The sequence below is a fragment of the Nomascus leucogenys genome, chromosome 13 (genome assembly GCF_006542625.1).
Source record: "Nomascus leucogenys isolate Asia chromosome 13, Asia_NLE_v1, whole genome shotgun sequence".
Classification (NCBI taxonomy): Eukaryota; Metazoa; Chordata; class Mammalia; order Primates; family Hylobatidae; genus Nomascus; species Nomascus leucogenys.
The window spans coordinates 20,607,193-20,629,378 of NC_044393.1; the positions used below are offsets into that span (position 1 = coordinate 20,607,193).

The 22,186-nt window shown below is 45.1% G+C and overlaps 1 long non-coding RNA gene and 1 other non-coding gene across 2 annotated transcripts; one reads left to right on the forward strand and one right to left on the reverse strand.

Moving 5' to 3' along the window:
- Positions 1-667: 667 nt before the first annotated feature.
- On the forward strand, positions 668-19,545 carry LOC115837902. Its single transcript, XR_004032894.1, has 3 exons — positions 668-680; positions 11,243-11,244; positions 19,459-19,545. It is a non-coding gene; the product is annotated as an uncharacterized LOC115837902 (long non-coding RNA).
- On the reverse strand, positions 1,399-1,504 carry LOC115838078. Its single transcript, XR_004033133.1, has one exon. It is a non-coding gene; the product is annotated as a U6 spliceosomal RNA (small nuclear RNA).
- Positions 19,546-22,186: the final 2,641 nt, after the last annotated feature.

The window sequence follows — 22,186 nt, forward strand, 5'->3', positions numbered from 1 at the left end:
CTAAACAATAGAATATGGCAAAAGTGATAGGTTGCCACTGCCATGATACGGTACATTATAAAAGACTCTGTCTTGCTATCTGACTCCAGAGTCTCTTTTACTTACTGGCTGTGAACATGGAGGCTTGCAAAAACTTATCTGAGCCCACCAGGCCAGAAATTTCAGGCAACATCTAGTTGCTTAGCATAGCCTCAGTCTTACAGTCTCAAAGAAATAAATTCTGCCACTAACCCGAGTGAGCTTGGGAGACAATTCATTGTCAGTTCAGCTCCAGATGAGAACCGATTCCTGGCTCTGACTTCTAATCTACAGAAACTGTGAGATAATGTGCATATTTAAAAACCACTAGGTTGTGGTAATTGTTACATAGCAACACATTCATTTTCAGGTATATTTTAGTGGATATAGAATTCTGGGTTGACAATTTAAGTTGTTTTTCTTTTCTTTTGGATATAGGGTCTCACTTTGTCACCCAGGCTGGAGTGCACTGGTGTGATCATGGCTCACTGCAGCCTCAACTTCCTGGGCTCAAGTGATCCTACTGCCTCAGCCTCCCAAATAGCTGGGAGGCTATTAGCTGGAGGCACAGGTGTGCACCACCATGCTGGCTAATTTTTGTATTTTTTTCTGTAAAAGCGGGGTTTCACCATGTTGCCTAGGCTTAAAGTTGTTTTTCTGTTGTCTTTTGTTCTCTATTATTTCTGACGTGAAGTCAGAAGTCATTCAAATCATTGTTCCCCATTATGTATACGTAAATTTTCTCTGGCTGATATCATGATATTTTCTTTATCTTTGGTGTTCAGCAGTTTGGTATGATGTATCTATATGTGGTTTTCTTTGTATTTTTTCCTGCTTGGGGTTTGTTGAATTTCTTGACTGTATAAATTTATAACTTGCACTAAAAATTTGACCATTATTTCTTCACAAAACTTTTTTTTTTTTTTTTTTTTTTGAGATGGAATTTCACTCTTGTTGCCCAAGCTGGAGTGCAGTGGCATGGTCTTGGCTCACTGCAACTTCTGCCTCCTGGGTTCAAGAGATTCTCCTGCCTCAGCCTCCCAAGTAGCTGAGATTGGGATTACAGGCATGCACCACCATGCTTGGCTAATTTTTTATATTTTTAGTAAAGACGGCATTTCACCATGTTGGTCAGACTGGTCTTGAACTCCTGACCTCAGGTGATCTACCCGCCTTGGCCTCCCAAAGTGCTGGGAATATAGGCGTGAGCCACTGCGCCCAGCCCACAAACCTTTTTTGTCCCAATCTCTTCTTGCCTTCAAGGACTCCAATGATACAAAGTTAAAACTTTTGATATTGCTCCATAGGTCACTGAAATTTCACCATTTTTTATTTTTCTATTCTTCAGCTAGGATATTTCTTTTTTTAAAAAATTTAAAAATTATTTTCTAATGCTTCATGAATTGGCATATCATCCTTTTGCAGGGCCATGCTAATCCTCTCTGTATCATTTGAATTTTAGTATATGTACTGCAGAAGTGAGGACAGGTGGGATATTTCTATTGACCTGTCTTCAAGTTTGTTGGCTCTCTGTCACCTCTTGTCTCTTGTTAAGCCTATCCAGTGAACTTTAAAAAATCCAGATATTGAATTTTTAAATTCTAGCATGTTCATTTGATTCTTTTTGTAGTTTCTATTTATCTGTTGAAAATTTCTATTTATTCATTTATTTGAAGCATATTTGCAGTCCTTGAGTATAGTTATAATGGTTGCTTTAAAATTATTTTATGTTTGTTGGAATTTCTGAGATGCAGATGCTAAGCCAGAGTTAGAAATACAAAAGATTTATTGTGGAGTGACACCTGTGAAAGAAAATGGGAAGAAGCAGGATTGAGCAGGGGAGCTGTCACCTCACAATGAATTCTTTTTTTTTTTTTTTTTGAGATGGAGTCTCGCTCTGTCGCCCAGGCTAGAGTGCAATGGCGCAATCTCGGCTCACTGCAAGCTCCGCCTCCCGCCATTCTCCCGCCATTCTCCTGCCTCAGCCTCTCTGAGTAGCTGGGACTACAGGCGCCCGCCACCATGCCCGGCTAATTTTTTTGTATTTTTTAGTAGAGACGGGGTTTCACCATGGTCTTGATCTCCTGACCTCGTGATCCGCCCGCCTCGGCCTCCCAAAGTGCTGGGATTACAAGCGTGAGCCACCGCTCCCGGCCATGAATTCTTAATACTATTTCTGCCAGCCTGATGGGGGAGCTCTGGAGCAAAAATTGCCTACTAAGGGAATTCCCTCATTGGGCAGCAATGACTAAGCCTTTGATACTACCTTGCTTAGGCATTGACTGGAAGTCTTCCAGAGAAGACGGGACTAAAAAATCTGTTCTGTTCTTTTAGCCTTAGCTAGTATAGTGGCTTTAAAATATGTGAATTTGGCTAGGATGAACTACATTTTACAAACTTTGTTACCTATACATTTCTTGTTAGGGTGGGACACAAGAGAGGTTCTTTTTTTTTTTTGAGATGGAGTCTCACTCTGTTGCCCAGGCTGGAGTGCAGTGGCACGATCTTGGCTCACTGCAACCTCCACCTCCCGGGTTCAAGTGATTCTCCTGCCTCAGCCTCCTGAGTAGCTGGGATTACAGGCATGCACCACCATGCCCAGCTAATTTTTTTATTTTTAGTAGAGATGGGGTTTTAATGTGTTGGCCAGGATGGTCTCAATCTTTTGACCTCAAGTGATCTGTCCGCCTCGGCCTCCCAAAGTGCTGGGATTACAGGTGTGAGCCACTGCGCCCAGCCAAGAGAGGTTCTTGTGGGAGATTTGGAGGGCCGAAGTGAAGCAGCAACCATCTTTTAGTTCACATAGTCTGTTTCTTATCTTCAGGTGTACCTGAACTGAAGGAGATAGAGACACAAAAAACCCTTCAAAAAATCAGCGAATCCAGGAGCTGGTTTTTTGAAAAGATCAACAAAATTCTTAGACCGCTAGCAAGACTAATAAAGAAGAAAAGAGAGAAGAATCAAATAGCCACAATAAAAAATGATAAAGGGGATATCACCACCGATCCCACAGAAATACAAACTACCATCAGAGAATACTATAAACACCTCTACACAAATAAACTAGAAAATCTAGAAGAAATGGATAAATTCCTGGACACATACACCCTCCCAAGACTAAACCAGGAAGAAGTTGAATCCCTGAATAGACCAATAACAGGCTCTGAAATTGAGGCAATAATTAATAGCCTACCAACCAAAAAAAGTCCAGGACCAGACGGATTCACAGTCGAATTCTACCAGAGATACAAAGAGGAGCTGGTACCATTCCTTCTGAAACTATTCCAATCAATAGAAAAAGAGAGAATCCTCCCTAACTCATTTTATGAGGCCAGCATCATCCTGATACCAAAGCCTGGCAGAAACACGACAAAAACAGAGAATTTTAGACCAATATCCCTGATGAACATCGATGCAAAAATCCTCAGTAAAATACTGGAAAACCAAATCCAGCAGCACATCGAAAAGCTTATCCAGCATGATCAAGTGGGCTTTATCCCTGGGATGCAAGGCTGGTTCAACATATGCAAATCAATAAATGTAATCCAGCATACAAACAGAACCAAAGACTAAAACCACATGATTATCTCAATAGATGCAGAAAAGGCCTTTGACAAAATTCAACAACCCTTCATGCTAAACTCTCAATACATTAGGTATTGTTGGGACGTATCTCAAAATAATAAGAGCTATTTATGACAAACCCACAGCCAATATCATACTGAATGGGCAAAAACTGGAAGCATTCCCTCTGAAAATGGGCACAAGACAGGGATGCCCTCTCTCACCACTCCTGTTCAACATAGTGTTGGAAGTTCTGGCCAGGGCAATCAGGCAGGAGAAAGAAATAAAGCGTATTCAATTAGGAAAAGAGGAAGTCAAATTGTCCCTGTTTACAGATGACATGATTGTATATTTAGAAAACCCCATCGTCTCAGCCCAAAATCTCCTTAAGCTGATAAGCAACTTCAGCAAAGTCTCAGGATACAAAATCAATGTGCAAAAATCACAAGCATTCTTATACACCAATAACAGACAAACAGAGAGCCAAATCATGAGTGAACTCCAATTCACAATTGCTTCAAAGAGGATAAAATACCTAGGAATCCAACTTACAAGGGACCTGAAGGACCTCTTCAAGGAGAACTACAAACCACTGCTCAAGGAAATAAAAGAGGACACAAACAAATGGAAGGACATTCCATACTCATGGATAGGAAGAATCAATATTGTGAAAATGGCCATACTGCCCAAGGTAATTTACAGATTCAATGCCATCCCCATCAAGCTACCAGTGACTTTATCACAGAATTGGAAAAAACTACTTTAAAGTTCATGTGGAACCTAAAAAGAGCCCGCATTGCCAAGTCAATCCTAAGCCAAAAGAACAAAGCTGGAGGCATCACACTACCTGACTTCAAACTATACTACAAGGCTACAGTAACCAAAACAGCATGGTGCTGGTACCAAAAAGATATAGACCAATGGAACAGAACAGAGCCCTCAGAAATAATACCACACATCTACAACCATCTGATCTTTGACAAACCTGACAAAAACAAGAAATGGGGAAAGGATTCCCTATTTAATAAATGGTGCTGGGAAAACTGGCCAGCCATATGTAGAAAGCTGAAACTGGATCCCTTCCTTACACCTTATACAAAAATTAATTCAAGATGGATTAAAGACTTAAATGTTATACCTAAAACCATAAAAACCCTAGAAGAAAACCTAGGCAATACCATTCAGGACATGGGCAGGGGCAAGGACTTCATGTCTAAAACACCAAAAGCAATGGCAACAAAAGCCAAAATTGACAAATGGGATCTAATTAAACTAAAGAGCTTCTGCACAGCAAAAGAAACTACCATCAGAGTGAACAGGCAACCTACAGAACGGGAGAAAATTTTTGCAATCTACTCATCTGACAAAGGGCTAATATCCAGAATCTACAAAGAAGTTACACAAATTTACAAAAAAAAAAGAAAAAAACAAACAACCCCATCAACAAGTGGGCGAAGGATATGAACAGACACTTCTCAAAAGAAGACATTTTTGCAGCCAACAGACACATGAAGAAATGCTCATCATCACTGGCCATCAGAGAAATGCAAATCAAAACCATAATGAGATACCATCTCACACCAGGAAACAACAGGTGCTGGAGAGGATGTGGAGAAATAGGAACACTTTTACACTGTTGGTGGGACTGTAAACTAGTTCAACCATTGTGGAAGACAGTGTGGCGATTCCTCAAGGATCTAGAACTAGAAATACCATTTGACCCAGCCATCCCATTACTGGGTATATACCCAAAGGATTGTACATCACGCTGCTATAAAGGCACGTGCACATGTATGTTTATTGCGGCACTATTCACAATAGCAAAGACTTGGAACCAACCCAAATGTCCATCAATGATAGACCGGATTAAGAAAATGTGGCACATATACACCATGGAATACTATCCAGCCATAAAAAGGGATGAGTTCATGTCCTTTGTAGGGACATGGATGAAGCTGGAAACCATCATTCTCAGCAAACTATCGCAAGGACAAAAAATCAAACGCCGCATGTTCTCACTCATAGGTGGGAACTGAACAATGAGAACACTTGGACACAGGAAGGGGAATATCACATACTGGGGCCTGTTGTGGGGTGGAGGGAGGGGGGAGGGATAGCATTAGGAGATATACCTAGTGCTAAATGATGAGTTAATGGGTGCAGCACACCAAAACGGCACATGTATACATATGTAACAAACCTGCGCATTGTGCACATGTACCCTAGAACTTAAAGTATAATAAAAAAAATAAAAAGAGAAAGAATGTTGGAATAAGACTGCTAAAGTACATACAGAAGAAATCCAGAAACTTTGGGTTATGATCTTTTCATTTGCATCTCTACAGGATAAAGTTTATTGGTTGCTATTGGTTTTCTATGGATTAACACTTTTCTTTTTCAGAGTTGTAAGCTACCCTAATCAATAGTAAATAACAAGTCAAACCACAGTACACAGCCCTAGAGCGGTGCCACCCAATAGACATGTAATGTAAGCCTCAAATGCAATCAATCATTGTATTTAATTTCACTCAATGTATTCAAATAGTATCATTTAAACAAGTGTTGTGGGGCCGGGTGAGGTGACTCAGCACTTTGGGAGGTTGAGGCAGGCAGATTACTTGAGGTCAGGAGTTCGATACCAGCCTGGCCAAAATGGTGAAACCCTGTCTCTACTAAAAATACAAAAATTATCTGGGCGTGGTGGTGCACATCTGTAATTCCAGCTACTTGGGAGGCTGAGGCAGGACAATTGCTTGAACCCAGGAGGCGGAGGCTGCCGTGAGCCGCGCTGCACTCCAGCCTGGGTGACAGAGAGAGACTCCGTCTCAAAACAAAACAAAATAAAACAAAACACATGTGTTGTGGGTTTAATTGTGTTTCCCCAAAATACATGTTAAAATCCTCACTTTCAGTACTTTAGAATATGACCCTATTTGGAAATAGGGTTGTTGCAAATGTAATTAGTTAAGATCAGGTCATACTGGAGTAGGATGGGCGCTTAATCTATGGTGACGGGAATCCTTCTAAGACGATGCTATGTGACAGCACAGGGAGAGCACCGAGCGACAACAGAGGCACGTGTGAGGCAGCTACAAGCCAAGGAACACCATGAATTGATGGCCACCAACAGAAGGTAGAAATAGGCAGGCAATGGTTCCCGCTTCTAGGTTTCAGAGGGAGCATGGGTTTGCTGGCGCCTTGATTTTGGACTTCTAGCTTCCAGAGTTGTGCGACAATAAATTTCTGTTGTTTTAAGCCACGCTGTTTGTGCTACTTTGTTATGATAGCCCTAGAAACATGTGATATAAGAATTATTAATGAAAATTCTTTTTTGAGGAAGGTCTCACTCTGTTGCCCAGGTGGGTCACGGTAGCCTTGACATGGGCTCAAGCCATCCTCCCACTTCAGCCTCCTAAGTAGCTGGGACTACAGGCATGCACCACCATGTTCAGTTAATTTTTAAAATAAATTTTTGTAGAGATGGGGCCCTGCACTGTTGCCCAGGCTGCTCTTGAGCTCCTGGGCTCAAGTGACCCTCTCACCTTGGCCTCCCAAAGTGCTAGGATTACAGGCATGAGCCACTGTGCCCGGACTTAATTAAATATTTAACATTTTTTTTCTTACTAAGTCTTTGAAATCCAGTGTGTGTTTTGTACTTAACAGCACAGCTCGATTTTGCGTACCCATGTTTTATGTTTAGTAACTGCACGTGGTTAGTGGCTACCGTATTGGACAGCTCAGTTCTTGCAGAATCAGATAATGGGGGAGGCATCTGACTTGCAACACCCAGCACTGAAGGATACATGGTAATTTCTTTGCACCATTTCAAGTGTTGGCTGCTTTTCCTTCATGTCATCCTCTGCTCATGACAGCTCTGAGACTGAAGGTAGAAGCTGATAAAAGAGAGGCTAATAAAGAGGTGACAGTGTGATAGAGGCTCTGAAAGAACAGGGCTATCTGAGGTTTTGAGCTCAGGGGCCACGATCTCCACTTGCCTATAAGATATCTGCTTAGCCGGGTGCAGTGGCTCATGCCTGTAATCACAGCACTTTGGGAGGCCGAGGTGGGTGGATCACCTGAGGCCAGGAGTTCGAGACCAGCCTAGCCAACATGGCAAAACCCTGTCTCTACTAAAATTACAAAAATTAGCTGGGCGTGGTGACAGTGCCTGTAATCTCAGCTACGTGGGAGATTGAGACAGGAGAATTGCTTAAACCCGGGAGGCGGAGGTTGCAGTGAGCCGAGATAATACCATTGCACTCCAGCCTGGATGACAAAAGCAAAACTCCGTCTCAAAAAAAAAAAAAAAATTGTCTGCTTAAATTTGAAAAATGGGCCGTTCTCGGTGGATGATTTAGAAAAAGCACACATGTCTGGGTATCTCCTGCTGGGATAAAGGATTTGGAAAGCACAAATTGGTTGGATTTTAGTTTCTACTGACACCTTGGCTAGGTGCCCTTGTGTAGTGCACAACCTGCACAACTGCACTGGCAGGCCCCACTGGGGATGGCAGCCAACCTCAGATGGTGGAGGGATGGGACCTCCTCCACTCTGGTAAGAAGGAGAGTAGGGGAGAAAGGAGGCATGGTCAGGAGCAGGACAGAGTGAGAGGCATGGAAGGAGCTTGTGGGTTTTCTGTTTGACAGCATTATTTTCTCTGTGAAGAAGGACAGAAGCCAAGTGTGAGTGAGGCTCAGAGATTTGGTGGGAGAGGCAGGTCTGACACTGTCTCCATGAAGACGGCAAAAGGATGGACTAGGAAAAATCGGAATTGTTGAGCAATGTCAAGGCCTGAACAGACTTTTCTCTGGAGCGGAAGGCAGGAGTGGGTGAAAGTTAGGAAGTGGGCAGTGAGCTCAGTGGGGACGTGGATCACTCCGAGGCGCAGGCTGGGAGAGGAGGACGACCATCTGTTGGCCAGACATAAGACAAAACCCCAGCCGCTCGCTTTCATCCAATAATGCACACTAGCTCTTACAGTAAGAACTTTTACAAATACGAAGTCATTTGGTTCTTAATTGTTACTTCCACTTGGCATATGAGAAAAGCAAAGCACAGAAAGGTTCAGTGACTTGCTCAAAGTCACACAGCTGGCTAGTGGCAGAGCCAGGATTTGAACCCGGACCATCTGGCTCTAGAAGCTACATGGGAAGGATGGTCTGGGTCCTAACTCTTAACTATGGGAGGCCTTTCCTGATTTTTCTACCAAGGGTGTCTCTGAGGTCATGGAATCAGTTTCAAGGATGAGGCAAGGTGATTTTTTTTTCTTTTGAGACAAGGTCTCAGTCTGTCACCCAGGTTCTAGCCTGGAGTGTGGTGGCACGATCACGGCTCACTGCAGCCTCGACCTCCGCAGCTCAGATGGTCTTCCCACCTCAGCCTCCTGAGTAGCTGAGACTACAGGCGCAGGCCATCACGCCTGGCTATTATTTTGTCTTTTTAGTAGAGACATGGTCTGGCTATGTTGCCCAGGTTGGTCTTCAACTCCTGGGCTCAAACTATACTCCTGCCTTGGCATCCTAAAATGTTGGGATTAAAGGTGTGAGCCACTGCACCTGGCCAAGGTGATTTTTTTTAAAAGCTCAAAGGTACTCATTTGTTTTGTTGGGGTGAGTCTGAATATTCTCACATCCAAATGCTATGTGCCATCAGGGAGAATCTGGGAGCCATGGGTAGCTCTGCTTTCTGCTCCAGGCTTAGAGACAGACCTGGCTGGCCTGGAGAATGGGAAGTGGAGATCAGGGAGTGACACTCATCTTTATTTCTATTATGGGGGCCTTTAGATTTTGAAATCCTGTGTATACACGCAGAACCCTTCATCTGAGAGAAACCATTTTTCCATTTTCATTTTTTTAAGTTAGAAAAACATGCCAAAATCAGCTTTATAACAATCTCAGCCCTCGTTTTATAAAACACATTTCCTTGAAGCTACCAGCAGTATCCCTTCTGTCAGCCACCAGCCTTGTCAAAGGAATAAACCCATAATCACCCCTCTATGGGAATGAGGTCCATTTCAATGACGATCTAATATAAAGGAGTAAACTCGGCATTAAAAAAAATCAGAATTCCTAGGAACCCTAGAGGCAAATGGCAAAGGAAATTTGATCTGATGAAAACTGAGATCTTTTTTTAAAAGAAAGTCTTTATTTATTTTTTTTTTTGAAGACAAAACTACATTTTAAAAATGGTAGGTTGGTTTATCAACAAATCTCTATTTAAGAAATTGAATACGGAACTGATTATACAGCTGGCAAAAACCTCACTATTTTGACACATTCTGAGATGGTCTAATTTAGTGAAAGGTCTGGATCAGTTCGAAGCCAGTGATTTTGGAACTCTGACTGGCTTCATTACCTTTGACTCAGAGGAAGCCGAGAAACTCATTCCTTCAGTGACCTCCAGAGTCGAGAGAAACTTATCCCAATGAGCTGATAAAGACAGTTTCTTAACATATATATATATATTTTCATTTTTCTTTTATAGAAATGGGGTTTTACCATGTTGCCCAGGCTGGTCTTGAACTCCGGTGCTCAAGCGACCGTCTTGCGTCAGCCTCCCAATGCTGGGATTACAGATGTGAGCCACCATGCCCAGCCCAAAGAGAGTTTCTAATTAGCAGATCAATTTCAAAATATTAACGACTTCTTAAGATTTTCCCTGTTTATAGTATAGGAGGAACTTCCCCATCGGTGGCCTGGTCCCTTTGGTGTTTGCACAGTTGAAGAAAGAGTCTTAACCCTGCCCCACAAAACCCATGGTTACCACCGCACATGTGATACACTGATGTGGGAACTGAGGCTTAGGGGGAGGGAGTGCCTTGCTCAAGGTTTCAAGGCTGAACTGTGGCTGGAACACATCTTATGACTCCCAGTCCAGTGCTCTTTGTAATGCATGTCAAAGTACTTGGTATATGGTAATTAAATTAGTAATAAAAAAGGGAATGTTGGAAAATTGTTCTTCGCTGCATTTTAGACATTTTCCCTATGATAATTCCAACTACCAATTTGGCCTTTCTGTGTAATAATAACCACATATATGCAGCTGTTATTATGCACTAGGTACCATTCTAAATACTGCATGTATCTTCACTTAATTCATCCTATCAATAACCTTGTGATATATACTTATTATCTCCAGTTTTTGTTAGTTAGTTTGTTTTTTTTTGTTTTGAAATGGAGTTTCACTCTTGTCTCCCAGGCTGGAGTGCAATGGTGTGATATCAGCTCCCTGCAACGTCCGCCTCCTGGGTTCAAGCGATTCTCCTGTCTCAGTCCCTCAAGTATCTGGGATTACAGGTGTCCGCCACAACGCTCGGCTAATTTTTGTATCTTTAGTAGAGATGGGGTTTCACCATGTTGGTCAGGCTGGTCTCAAGCTCCTGACCTCAGGTGATCCACCCACCTTGGCCTCCCAAAGTGCTGGGATTACAGGCGTGAGCCATCATGCCTGGCCTCCAGTTTATATATAGGAAAACTGAGGCCCAGATAGATGAAGTAAAATGCCTAACACAGGGACTCCCACGGTTTCTCTGTTCCCAATGCCTTCAGTGTCTTAGTAACTTTTTCATGGTGCCCCAAGGCCTAGAGAAATACCTAATAGTTTTGTTTATTAAGTAATTAGGTGCAAACAACTTACAACTCTTTATGCCCTAACAGCTGAGTCGTTGTTTGAAAAAATAACTCACATAAATTGAAATAAAAAATACTTTTCTTCCATCTCAACCAGAATGACATAGTCATGGGATGTATGTGCCTGTTGGGCACTGCACAGCTTCTCAAAACTTGAATCAGATTGGATGTTGCTTCCCTCATTTTCTGTTCTACATTGATTTTCACGTGATGTTTGCTTTTTATAACTGTAACTACAGAAAACCCAGCTTTTCAAAGATATGTCACTGAAAGCGATGTAGCACAAGCTAATGTTGAAACAGTGAACTGCCTTGAGCTGTAGTTTGTGGGTATCTGACAAATATTATGTTTCTTTAAAACAGGTAAGATAATAAATGTTCCCCTCCTGTGTGTGCTGCAGTGCCCGGGAGTGCTATTTTATGTATTTATTTATTTTAGACAAAGTCTTACTCTACCGCCTAGACTGGAGTGCAGTGGCACAATCTCAGCTCACTGCAACCTCCGTCTCCCAGGTTCAAGTGATTCTCTTGCCTCAGCCTCTCAAGGAGCTGGGACTACAGATGTCCACCACCGTACGTGGCTAATTTTTGTATTTTTAGTAGAGACAACATTTCACTGTGTCTGCCAGGATGGTCTTAAACTCCTGACCTCAAGTGATCTGCTGCCTTGGCCTCCCAAAGTGCTGGGATTACAGGGGTGAGCCATTGCACCTAGCCCCCAGGAATGTTATCTTCATCTTCTTGGGCTGCTATAACAAAATACCATAAACTGGGTGGCTTAAACAGCAGAGATTTACTTTCTCACAGTTCTGGAGGCTAGAAGTCCATGATCGAGATGCCAGCACGGTTGAGTACTGGTGAGGGCTCTCTTCCTGGCTTGCAGATGGCTGCCTTCTCGCTGTGTCCTGGCATGGCAGAAAGAGAGAGTGATCTTTCTTCTTCTTTTCATAAGGCCACTAATTCCATCATGAGAGCCCCACCCTCATGACCTAATCTAAACCTATTTGATCCCAAAGGCCCCATTTCCAAACACCATCACTTTGCAGGGTAGGGCTTCAACATATGAATTTTGGGGGATGCAAACATTCAGTTCATCACAGATGTCTTGACACACAACTTGGGGACTGTGGGTCTACAGGAAAGAGCTACTGAGAACAGGAACTTGAACCCAGTAGTCTAGCTCCTAAGCCTCTATGGTTGACACTAGGTTAGGTGGTTTTGTCCAGTGCACCCCATCCAATAGGGCTCACTCTCTAGGAATTAGACTTATTCATTCAGCAGATGTTTTATAAGCTGCCACTCCATGCCAGCCCTTGTGCTGGGCTGGGGTGGGGAAGGGACAAAGGCTCAAAGGAATGGCCAGAGAATCCATGATGGAGCTGGTAGTTCTGGGAAAGAAGGGGCAGGAGAGAGACAGACAAATTTTGGCTCAGCAGCCCAGGGTTGTAATTTATCCCAGAGAATGATCTGATCCAATTCAGCCACAGTCTGGTCTCCACCTTTAAATGTTGAGAACTGCATAAATCAGCACATTTCGCTCAAAGCAGAGTCTATATACAGCATTGCCAGGCTGCTTGCCATAATTAGGCCCCCAGCAGTGATTGTTTTGCTCCTTGTGTTTTATCACCAGCCTCGGAGGGGAAGGGGAGGGGTGTGATCAGGGTTATGATGTTCGTGTGCAACTCTAACGTATGAGAGGTTTGGGGGCAAGAGCACAAATGGAGGCTGTGGTCTGTAGCTCTTCCTTTTCTCCTCCCATCCTCATCTTTGTCTATACCACAAGGGGTCTTCCTCCATGCTGTGGTCAGCCCACTCTCCATTTCCAAGCCCTTCTCACCTCCATCATCCCCCCAACAAATATCCTCCTTTAGGCTCTTTGAGCTTGAGGGTGCACACACTGAGGGAAGTCCATCCTTGGGAGGAAGGACCCAAAGAAAAATGATGTGAGTCCTAGAGACAGGCTCAGGACCATTTAGGCAGGTCCTACCTGTGCCCCTTCCCCTTCCTGGGCCATGCAGCAGTGACCAGGAAGGTGGGCTTATGCTCTTGGTCTTAAGGATTCCATGCCCTGTGGGCGGGGCATAGCTGTAGGAAGGCCAGAGAAGGGCCCTTTAAATAGGGGCACAAGGCAGGGAGGTCCTGGTCGCTCAAGTCTAAGGTGGTTCTCTTTGTGTGCAAAGACTGAGAAGCATAGCGGTCTCAAAATCTGACCCTGTCACACTGCCAGCAGGGCTGGGCCTCTCAGAATTCTGGGAGTCACCTGAGTGAAGCCAGGCCTGTTTGGAATTCTGGGAGCAGTGAGCATCCCTCTGATTGGAGATGTGATGTTCTGCATCTACTTATTAGCTTGCTGATTGAGATACTTGTTTGTCTGGGTTTGGTCAGTTTCTAGGAGAGATGAATTAAATTCTCCAAATAATAATTGTAGATTTATTTCTCTGTGCAATTCTGTAATTTGACATCTTATTTATTTATTTATTTATTTTTGAGACAGGGTCTCACTCTGTCACCCAGGCTGGAGTGCAGTGGCATGATCTCAGCTCACTGCAACTTCCACATCCTGGGCTCAAGAGATCCTCCTATCTCAGCCTCCCAAGTAGCTGGGACCACAGGCACTCTCCACTATGCCTGGCTAATTTTTCTATTTTTTTTTTTCTGTAGAGATGGGGTTTCACCATGTTGCCCAGCCTGGTCTTGAATTCCTGAGCTAAAGTGATCCACCCGCCTCAGCCTCCCAAAGTGCTGGGATTACAGGTGTGAGCCACCTTGCCCAGCCTGATATCTTATGTATTTTGAAGCTACAGTTTTTAGTGAAAGTATATGCTCATGGGTGGCTATTTGAAAATCTATAATTCTTCTTATATTATTGTTTGCATTAACTTATATTTGTCAGGTATTAGGATGATCACCCTAGCTTTCTTTTGGTTCATATTTGTGTGATTTATCCTTTTTAATCCTTCTTTCTTCAATCTCCCTGTACCCTTTTGTTTAAATGCTTGCTCGTAAATAGCACACTACTGGATCCTATATTGCTCATCAAATCTTAGACTCCCTATCTCTTGCTTGATGACAATAACCTATTTTTCCTTATTATGAATACTGTTATGTTATGCCTATATCATAATGAACCTCTGATTTAAAAGCAAACAGCTGGCTGGGTGTGGTGGCTCAGGCCTGTAATCCTAGCACTTTGGGAAGCTGAGGCAGGCAGATCACCTGAGATCAGGCATTCCAGTCCATCCTGGCCAACATGGTGAAACCCTGTCTTTATTAAAAACAGAGAAATTAGCCAGGCATGGTGGCACATGCCTGTAGTCCCAGCAACTCAGGAGGCTGAGGCAGGAGAATTGCTTGAACCCAGGAGGCTGAGGTTGCCGTGAACCGAGATCGCACCACCTCACTCCAGCCTGGGTGACAGAGCAAGACTCTGTCTCAAAAAAACAAAAAAAAAGACAAAACAAAGCAAAAAAGCAAGCAGCTAATTACGGAATTGGAATATCACCATTTTACAGTCCCCGGTGACATAATGGATGCAGGTAATGGTTGCCAAGGCGGCTGACAGCACAAGAGACCAAAGCTGAATCTGAACAAACCTCCGGATTCAACTCCAATGGACCGAATCTACAACTCAGAAAATCTGAGGAACACATGAAATTATATGACAGGGATGCAGCCAACAAAATCCAGACAATGGGACATGTCAGGACAGACAACCAGGTTTTCTCAACAAATGAATTGCAAGGAAAAAAGAAAGGAGGGGAGGCATACAGAGGAAGAGGCACTCAAAAACAGTGGGCTAGTTGCAGTGAGTGGACTTTATGAGGATCATGATTAATAAACTGTAGAAAAACATTTAAAAATTTATGAGACTGCACTTTTGATGATAAGAAATAAGTATTATTTTGTGAGATATGGTGTTGTGGTTGTATTGTTAAAAATACTTATGTTACATATTGAAACATTTAGGGGTGAAATGATATAGTGCCCAGGATTTAATTTGATTTGAAATACATCGGGGAGGAGAAAGTGCAGGATGGTTAGAGAGGAAGTCGGATTGGCCATGAGCTAATTGGTGAAGTGGAACGATGGGTATCTGGGAGTTTATGACAGCCCTCTCTACTTTTGTACATATTTCTAGTTTTCCTTAATAATATATTTAAAAAATTGTGGAGGGGGAAGGAAATAGCTTATCTGCTTTTTTGGGCCCGGGACCTCCCCCGCCCCATGCCCCCCTTCAGAGGCCGGAGGCTGGCTGGGCATCAGCTGCATTCCCCGAAGGCGTCAGGAGGTGGCGCCACTGCTCATCTGCCGGCTGCAACTCCGCGCCTCCAGCGCCCCCCGCCGCCCCCGCCTCAGAGGCCGCCAGGGTTCCTGCTCTTCCCTACAACGCAGGGTGCGGGGAGGGAGACCTGAGGTCCAGCGCGGATTCATCCTTTTCAGCGCGTGCCCCAGGCTCTCCTGACCCTCATCCTTCAGGGCTGTGGCTGCCTCTGATGCACCTGTCTAGGCTTGGGGAAGGGACCTTGTCCTGGCCCCATGAACCCAGCCTAGGCTCCCGAGCTTCACCTTGACCTTGCGGTCTCCCTTCCATGTCCTCTGGCCTCCCCCACACCTGGAGGCGGTTAGCCTCAGTCCCCCGCAGCCCAGGTGCCCAACACCCATCTCCTGACCCCAGACTCCAATTACAGGGCTGGGAGGGTGCCCCCTCTGGCTGAGTCTTCAGGTGTGAGGCCCTCAGTAGGAGCCAGAACCATGCCTGTGGGTGGGTGTGGTTATGAGCGAGCCCTGGCCAGGGAGTCAGTAAGCCCGGGTCCCAGAGCAGCCTCCCTTGACTATGCCATGCCACTCTAAAACATGTTGAGGCTGGAATGTGGAATAATGGTTTTCTAACCTTTTTTCTTTTTGAGACAGAGTCTCTGTCACCCAGGCTGCAGTGCGGTGGAGCAATCTTGCCTCTCTGCAACCTCCACCTCCCGGGTTCAAGCGATTCTCCTACTTCAGCCTCCTGAGTACCTGGGATTACAGGCATGCACCACCACACCCGGCTAATTTTCGCATTTTTAGTAGAGACAGGGTTTCATCATGTTGGCCAGGCTGGTCTCAAACTTCTGGTCTCAAGTGACCCACCCACCTCGGCCTCCCGAAGTGCTGGGATTACAGGCGTGAGCCACCATACATGGCCGGTTTTCTAACTTTTTAAAGGAGTGGAACTCCATTTCTAGAAGCCCAGTATCTAAGATCAACAGGAGTGAAGATTCCTGGCTCTATCTGGGAGAAATTCAGTCACTTACGCCTCCTCTAGCCTCACCCCCAGCCCAGGGTGAAAAACACCAGGCTCCCTGGACTCCGGGCTCCTTACATTTCTGGCTAGCTGTCAGCCCGAGAGTTCCTACAAGCCCGTCCAAGGCTCCAGTAAGTCCTCCTGGCACTCATTCAATCCCTTCATTCATATATTCATTTATTCAACAAACATTTACTAAGCTTATACTCTATGCTAAACTTTCAGGGAGACCAGTGACCAAGACGGAGTCTCTGCCCTCTGTGAGCCCACAGCCTGGTGAGCAGACACACAATCTAGGCCTGCTGTCCAAGCAGGCGGCCCCCAATTCAGGGAGCACAGAGCAGAGGGTGGCTGCCAGCTCAAGGTAGTCAGGGAAGACTCCTCGGAGGAGGTGACATCCGGGTGGTCTTGAGGAAAGTCAAGGGTCTGGAAGACAGTGAGAAGCTTGCTTTCTTGATGCAGCCATTTAGAGAGGACTCCCTGAAATGACAGCGGGGAGAGAGAACTCCAGACTGTGATTTGGGTGGAGACCAAGTGCTTCCTTGTAGATCCCCCGCCTGGCGCGTTGCATGAGCATTTATCTATCGGGCCGCCCACGCAGATGAAGCAGCGAGTCACTACTCCTTCGGAAACACCACTACAGGATGTCTGGAAGGAAATCTACTTCCCTCACAGAGGGAAATTGCCAATAATCAGTGTTGCTGAGAACACGAGTAGCTTCATGGGCCCCAAATGAAAGGCTGAATCCCAAGTGTTCTTTCCAAGTGCTGGGGGGTGAATCAGTAATAAGGTGCCAAGATTGTAAGGCCCCCCTCCTTGGGCAGAATGCCTCTCCATCCACAAATAGAAACTTGCTGAGAATTTAATTAAGAACAGTGTACATAAAACTCACTGTTCCTAAGTAAACAAATATTAAGCAAGATACTTCACTTTCATGTTATGGGCTCTTGAGGGGTGAGAAAATCGGGACAGGAGGGGTGGGTGGGGAGCTCTTGAGGGGGAAGAGGAAGAAAGATTCAGACTGAGAAGAAAATAGATTCCAGGTTGGGGAGGGGAGAGAAGACGAAAGCCAGACATACACATTGCAGAGGGAACAGAGGAGAGGCAGATGGAAGGTTCTAACTTCTTCTCTGTCCAGAGTTTTTTTTTCTTTTTTTTTTGAGATTGAGTCTCGCTCTGTTGCCCAGACGGGAGTGCAGTGATGCTATCTCAGTTTACTGCAAACTCCACCTCCTGGGTTCAAAGGATTCTCCTGTCTCAGCCTCCCAAGTAGCTGGGATTACAGGCTCACACTACCAGGCCTGGCTAATTTTGTATTTTTAGTAGAGACGGGGTTTCACCATGTTGGCCAGGCTGATTTTGAACTCCTGATCTCTGGTGATCCACCCATCTCAGCCTTCCAAAGGCATGAGCCACCGCGCCCGGCCCAGAGTTTTCTTTTGTCTTAGATCTCCACTTTCTTGCTTAGTTTTCATTAGGTTCTGATGCGTGTTAGTTGGAAACAAATTCCTCTTATCACACCAGGTTTTCCCCTTGGGCTTTGTAGCTGGCCCTGCTCACTCACCCCGACTCATGCCTTTGCCACTTGCTGTCCCTGTCCATGTGGAAGGTGTCTCCACTTGAGGGTTTCCTCTCAGCCCTGTGCTTGAAGGGCTGGGAATACTGGGGAGTTAATGGCTCTGGGAGTAGGCAATGACAGATGGGAGTTGGAGTATAAATACCTCACCTCTCCTTCACCTTAGGTGGATGAATTCAGAGCCAAGTCTTCCATACTGTTCCCCAGAGCTACCCAGTAGGATTGAGCTCTCATTGCCCACAGTGGTAACTGGACTGATAGCATGCTATTAATTGGCTTCCATACTTCCTCTGTCTTTCTTTCCCTCTTCCTTGCTGCTGCTTCCGGGAGTCACCTCCCAAATGAATTACTTGCACTCAAATTCTTGTCTCACGGTCTGCTTCTGGGAGAACTCGACTCTCAGAAAGACTTCATATACCATATTAAAATTTTATTTTGGGGATCTTATGACCCTCCTTACCCCCAGAGTTTAGTTAATCCTGTTTGCAATGCAGAATGACTAATATATTTTAATTGTTAAAGTTTTGCATTGAAGGCTTATTTTCTTATTGTGTTTTGAAGGTTTATTGTCCCTGAAGGATGGCTTAAGGTTTACAAAGTTACTTTTCGACCAGCAAATCTGATGTTTCCCTTTCCAAACCTAAGTGATATGGTTTGGCTCTGTGTCCTCACGCAAATCTCAGGTTGAACTGTAATCCCCATGTGTTGGAGGAGGGACCTGGTGGGAAGTGATTGAATCATGGCGGGGGGGCGCACGTCCCCCTTGCTGTTCTCATGATGGTGAGTTCTCACAAAATCTGGTTGCTTAAAAACGTGTAGCACTTCCCCATTTGCTCTCTCTCTCTTACTCTGCTGTGGTAAGAGGTGCTTGCTTCCCCTTTGCCTTCTGCCATGATTGTAAGTTTCCTGAGGCCTCCTAGCCATGCTTCCTGTACAGCCTGCGGAGCTGCGAGTCAATTAAACTTCTTTTCTTCTTACATTACCCAGTCTCAGGTAGTTTTTTATAGCAGTGTGAGAACGAACTAATACATTAAGATTGTATCTGGACCCAATCCTTTATTCACCTACAATGAGAGTTACTAGAAATAAGGGTGTAAATCCTCAGCTATGCTATCATTCATTTATTTTATTCATGATGGAAGTTTGTATTGAGAAAGGGTGTGCCATGTGCCAGGCATTCCTGCCCCATGAACGTGCCGTCTTGGGTAGCTGTCTTGAGACTGGATTTTGGATGAGGTTTTAGTTTACTTGGTTATTCACTCACTATTTACTGAGAGTCTTTGTGTTCCTGGCACTGTGTTGGATCCTGGGCATACAGAAATGGGTAAGGCCTGGCTTGTATTTCCCAGAAGACTGGAAGCCACAAGGCTGCAACGGGTATATAAGTAATAGTGGGTTAGTTTGCTTATGATAATGGCCTCTGGCTACATCCATGTTGCTGCAAAGGACATGATTCCATTCTTTTTTTATGGCTGTGTAGTATTCCATGGTGCATATGTACCACATTTTCTTTAATGTCATGCAACATACCCTTCTAACAAACCTGCTAAGGCATCCCCTGAATCTAAAATAAAAGTTGAAAAAAAATAATATTTGGAGCATTTCCTGTGATGGATGCATCTAGAGCCAGCAGGGGTGGAGTGAAGGAGAGAGGGGTTAACTCTCTCTTAGGGGCCTGGGAGGCTCAGGGAGTCTTCATGGAGGAGGGACTATGAGCAAAGCCTGAAACATTCTAGGGAGAGGAAAGGATGTGGCAGGAGCAGGGGTGTGGCAGCTCTTTAAGGACTGGGGCTAGTGAGGCCACAGCTGGAGTGCCAGCAGGTGAGGAACTGGTGTGTGCAGTGTGGGAGATTGTTTGGTTTTGAGATCTGGGCTATGCCGGGAAGTAGTGTGGTACAGTGCTTAGGGCACAAGGGTTAACTTGCCGAAAACCACATAGTAAGCAAGTGTCAGAACCAAGATTGGAACCAACGTGAACATTGACCTATTCCTTGTTCTCAGCTGTGGTAACAGGTCCTACACAGAGATAATTCTAGGAGATGATTCTAGAGTCTAAGAATTTGCATTTCCAATGAATGTGGATTTGCGTTTGCAAGCTCTTGTCCATAGAGCTTGTGCCCCTAACCACTGTGCCACACTGCTTCCCAGCACAGCCTCGATTTTTTTTTTAAACGGAGTTTCACTCTTGTTGTCCATGCTGGAGTGCCTTTTTTTTTTTTTTTTTTTTTGAGAGGGAGTTTTGCTCTGTCGCCCAGGCTGGAGTGCAGTGGCGCCATCTTGGCTCACTGCAACCTCTGTCTCCTGGGTTCAAGCGATTCTCCTGCCTCAGCCTCCTGCGTAGCTGGGATTATAGGCGTGCACCACCATGCCCAGCTAATTTTTTTGTATTTTTAGTAGAGATGGGGTTTCACCATGTTGGCCAGGCTGGTCTTGAACTCCTGACCTCAAGTGATCAGCCCACCTCGGCCTCCCAAAGTGCTGGGATTACAGGCGTGAGCCGTTGCGCCCGGGCTCTGAGCCTACATCTTAATACCAAAGAATCTCTCACACTGGACACACCACCGCACACCTGCTTGCACTCTGGCTCTGGTCTTGCTAGTCGCAGTCTCTGAGTCCTGCCTTTCTGAACTTCAGTTTACTCATCAGTATTCGATGGGGGATAGACTACCTCCTGCATAGGGTTGTTGTGACAGTTAAGTGAAGGAAGCCTAGTGCAGTCCCTAGGATATTGTGAGTTCTTTTTTTTTTTTTGAGACAGAGTTTCGCTTTTGTTGCCCAGGCTGGAGTGCAATGGCACAGTCTCAGCTCACTGCAACCTCCGCCTCCTAGGTTCAAGCAATTGTCATGCCTCGGCCTCCCAAGTAGCCCGGCTAATTTTTGTATTTTTAGTAGAGACGGAGTTTCACCATGTTGGCTAGGATGGTCTTGAACTCCTGACTTCAGGTGATCCGCCCGCCTCGACCTCCCAAAGTGTTGGGATTACAGGCGTGAGCCACCATGCCCGGCCTCTGAGTTCTCAATCAAAGGAAATTGTTTGTTAGTAATTTGCACCAAGTCGTCTTGGTTAAAAGTGTTTAGATACACAAATACTCCCCACAGTGTTGCCATTGCCTGTAGCCTTCAGGACAGCAACACGATGCACAGTTTGTAGGTTTGTAGCCTGGGAGCAACACGCTATAGCGTATAGCTTAGGTGCATAGAAGACTATACCATCTAGGGTTGTGTAAATACATTCTCTGATGTTTATGCAACAACGAAATTGCCTAACACATTTCTCGTAACCTATCCCCATCATTAAGTGACACATGACTGTATTTGTATCTACTGATTACCTGGGGCTTGAGAAACATCTTTGTAAAAGAGACTTGACTGCCCAGGGCAACGAGGAGCCTAAGTGGACTAAACTGGGACAAAGGGATGCCCCTAAATGTGGCCGTGTGTGTCTCCATGGGAGAGTTGCATAATTTCCATCATCACCATCCCAGCAGTTCCTGGAATTCATCTTTTGATACCTGGGTGGGGGAGGGGGGAAGGAGCTCCACCTGATGCCTCCTCCCGACCCCCATGGGGAATTCTTGGTGCTTTCCATTGGGGGATGGTGCCTGTCTGGTGAGCATGGGGACAGACGGGACTGACTGGCAGTACTCCAAACTTCTCACTCGCCAAAAGGCCCACGTCTCACCCTTTTCAGGAGCATCTGCAGTGATGTTCTCAGTGAAGTTGGAGACCTCCCAAATACCCACCCATTCTGGTGTCTCTCTGCACGGAGAACCAGCAGATGGGCAGTGAGACCCCCTCTGCCAAGGACTTGGAATACGCGCTCTGCTTTAACAGTTTGGGGACACCCCAACCCCATGAAATTTTCTCAGACTTGGGAGAAGAAAGGGACCAGAGAGAGGGAGAGCTAGGACAGCGCTGTATTTGTATAGATGGGGAAACAGGCTCAGAGACGTGAAGGGAGTAGCTCAGAATTACATAGCTGATCAGTTCCAGGCAGGCTTCTTTCTCCCTGGTCGGTTTACTTTCTACACTCCTTGAGGTAACTTTCCCGACCTACCTGTGATCTGCCAGCCAAAAGGTGTTGCCAGGTTCACCCCAAGTCCCCGCCTCTCACCTCAGC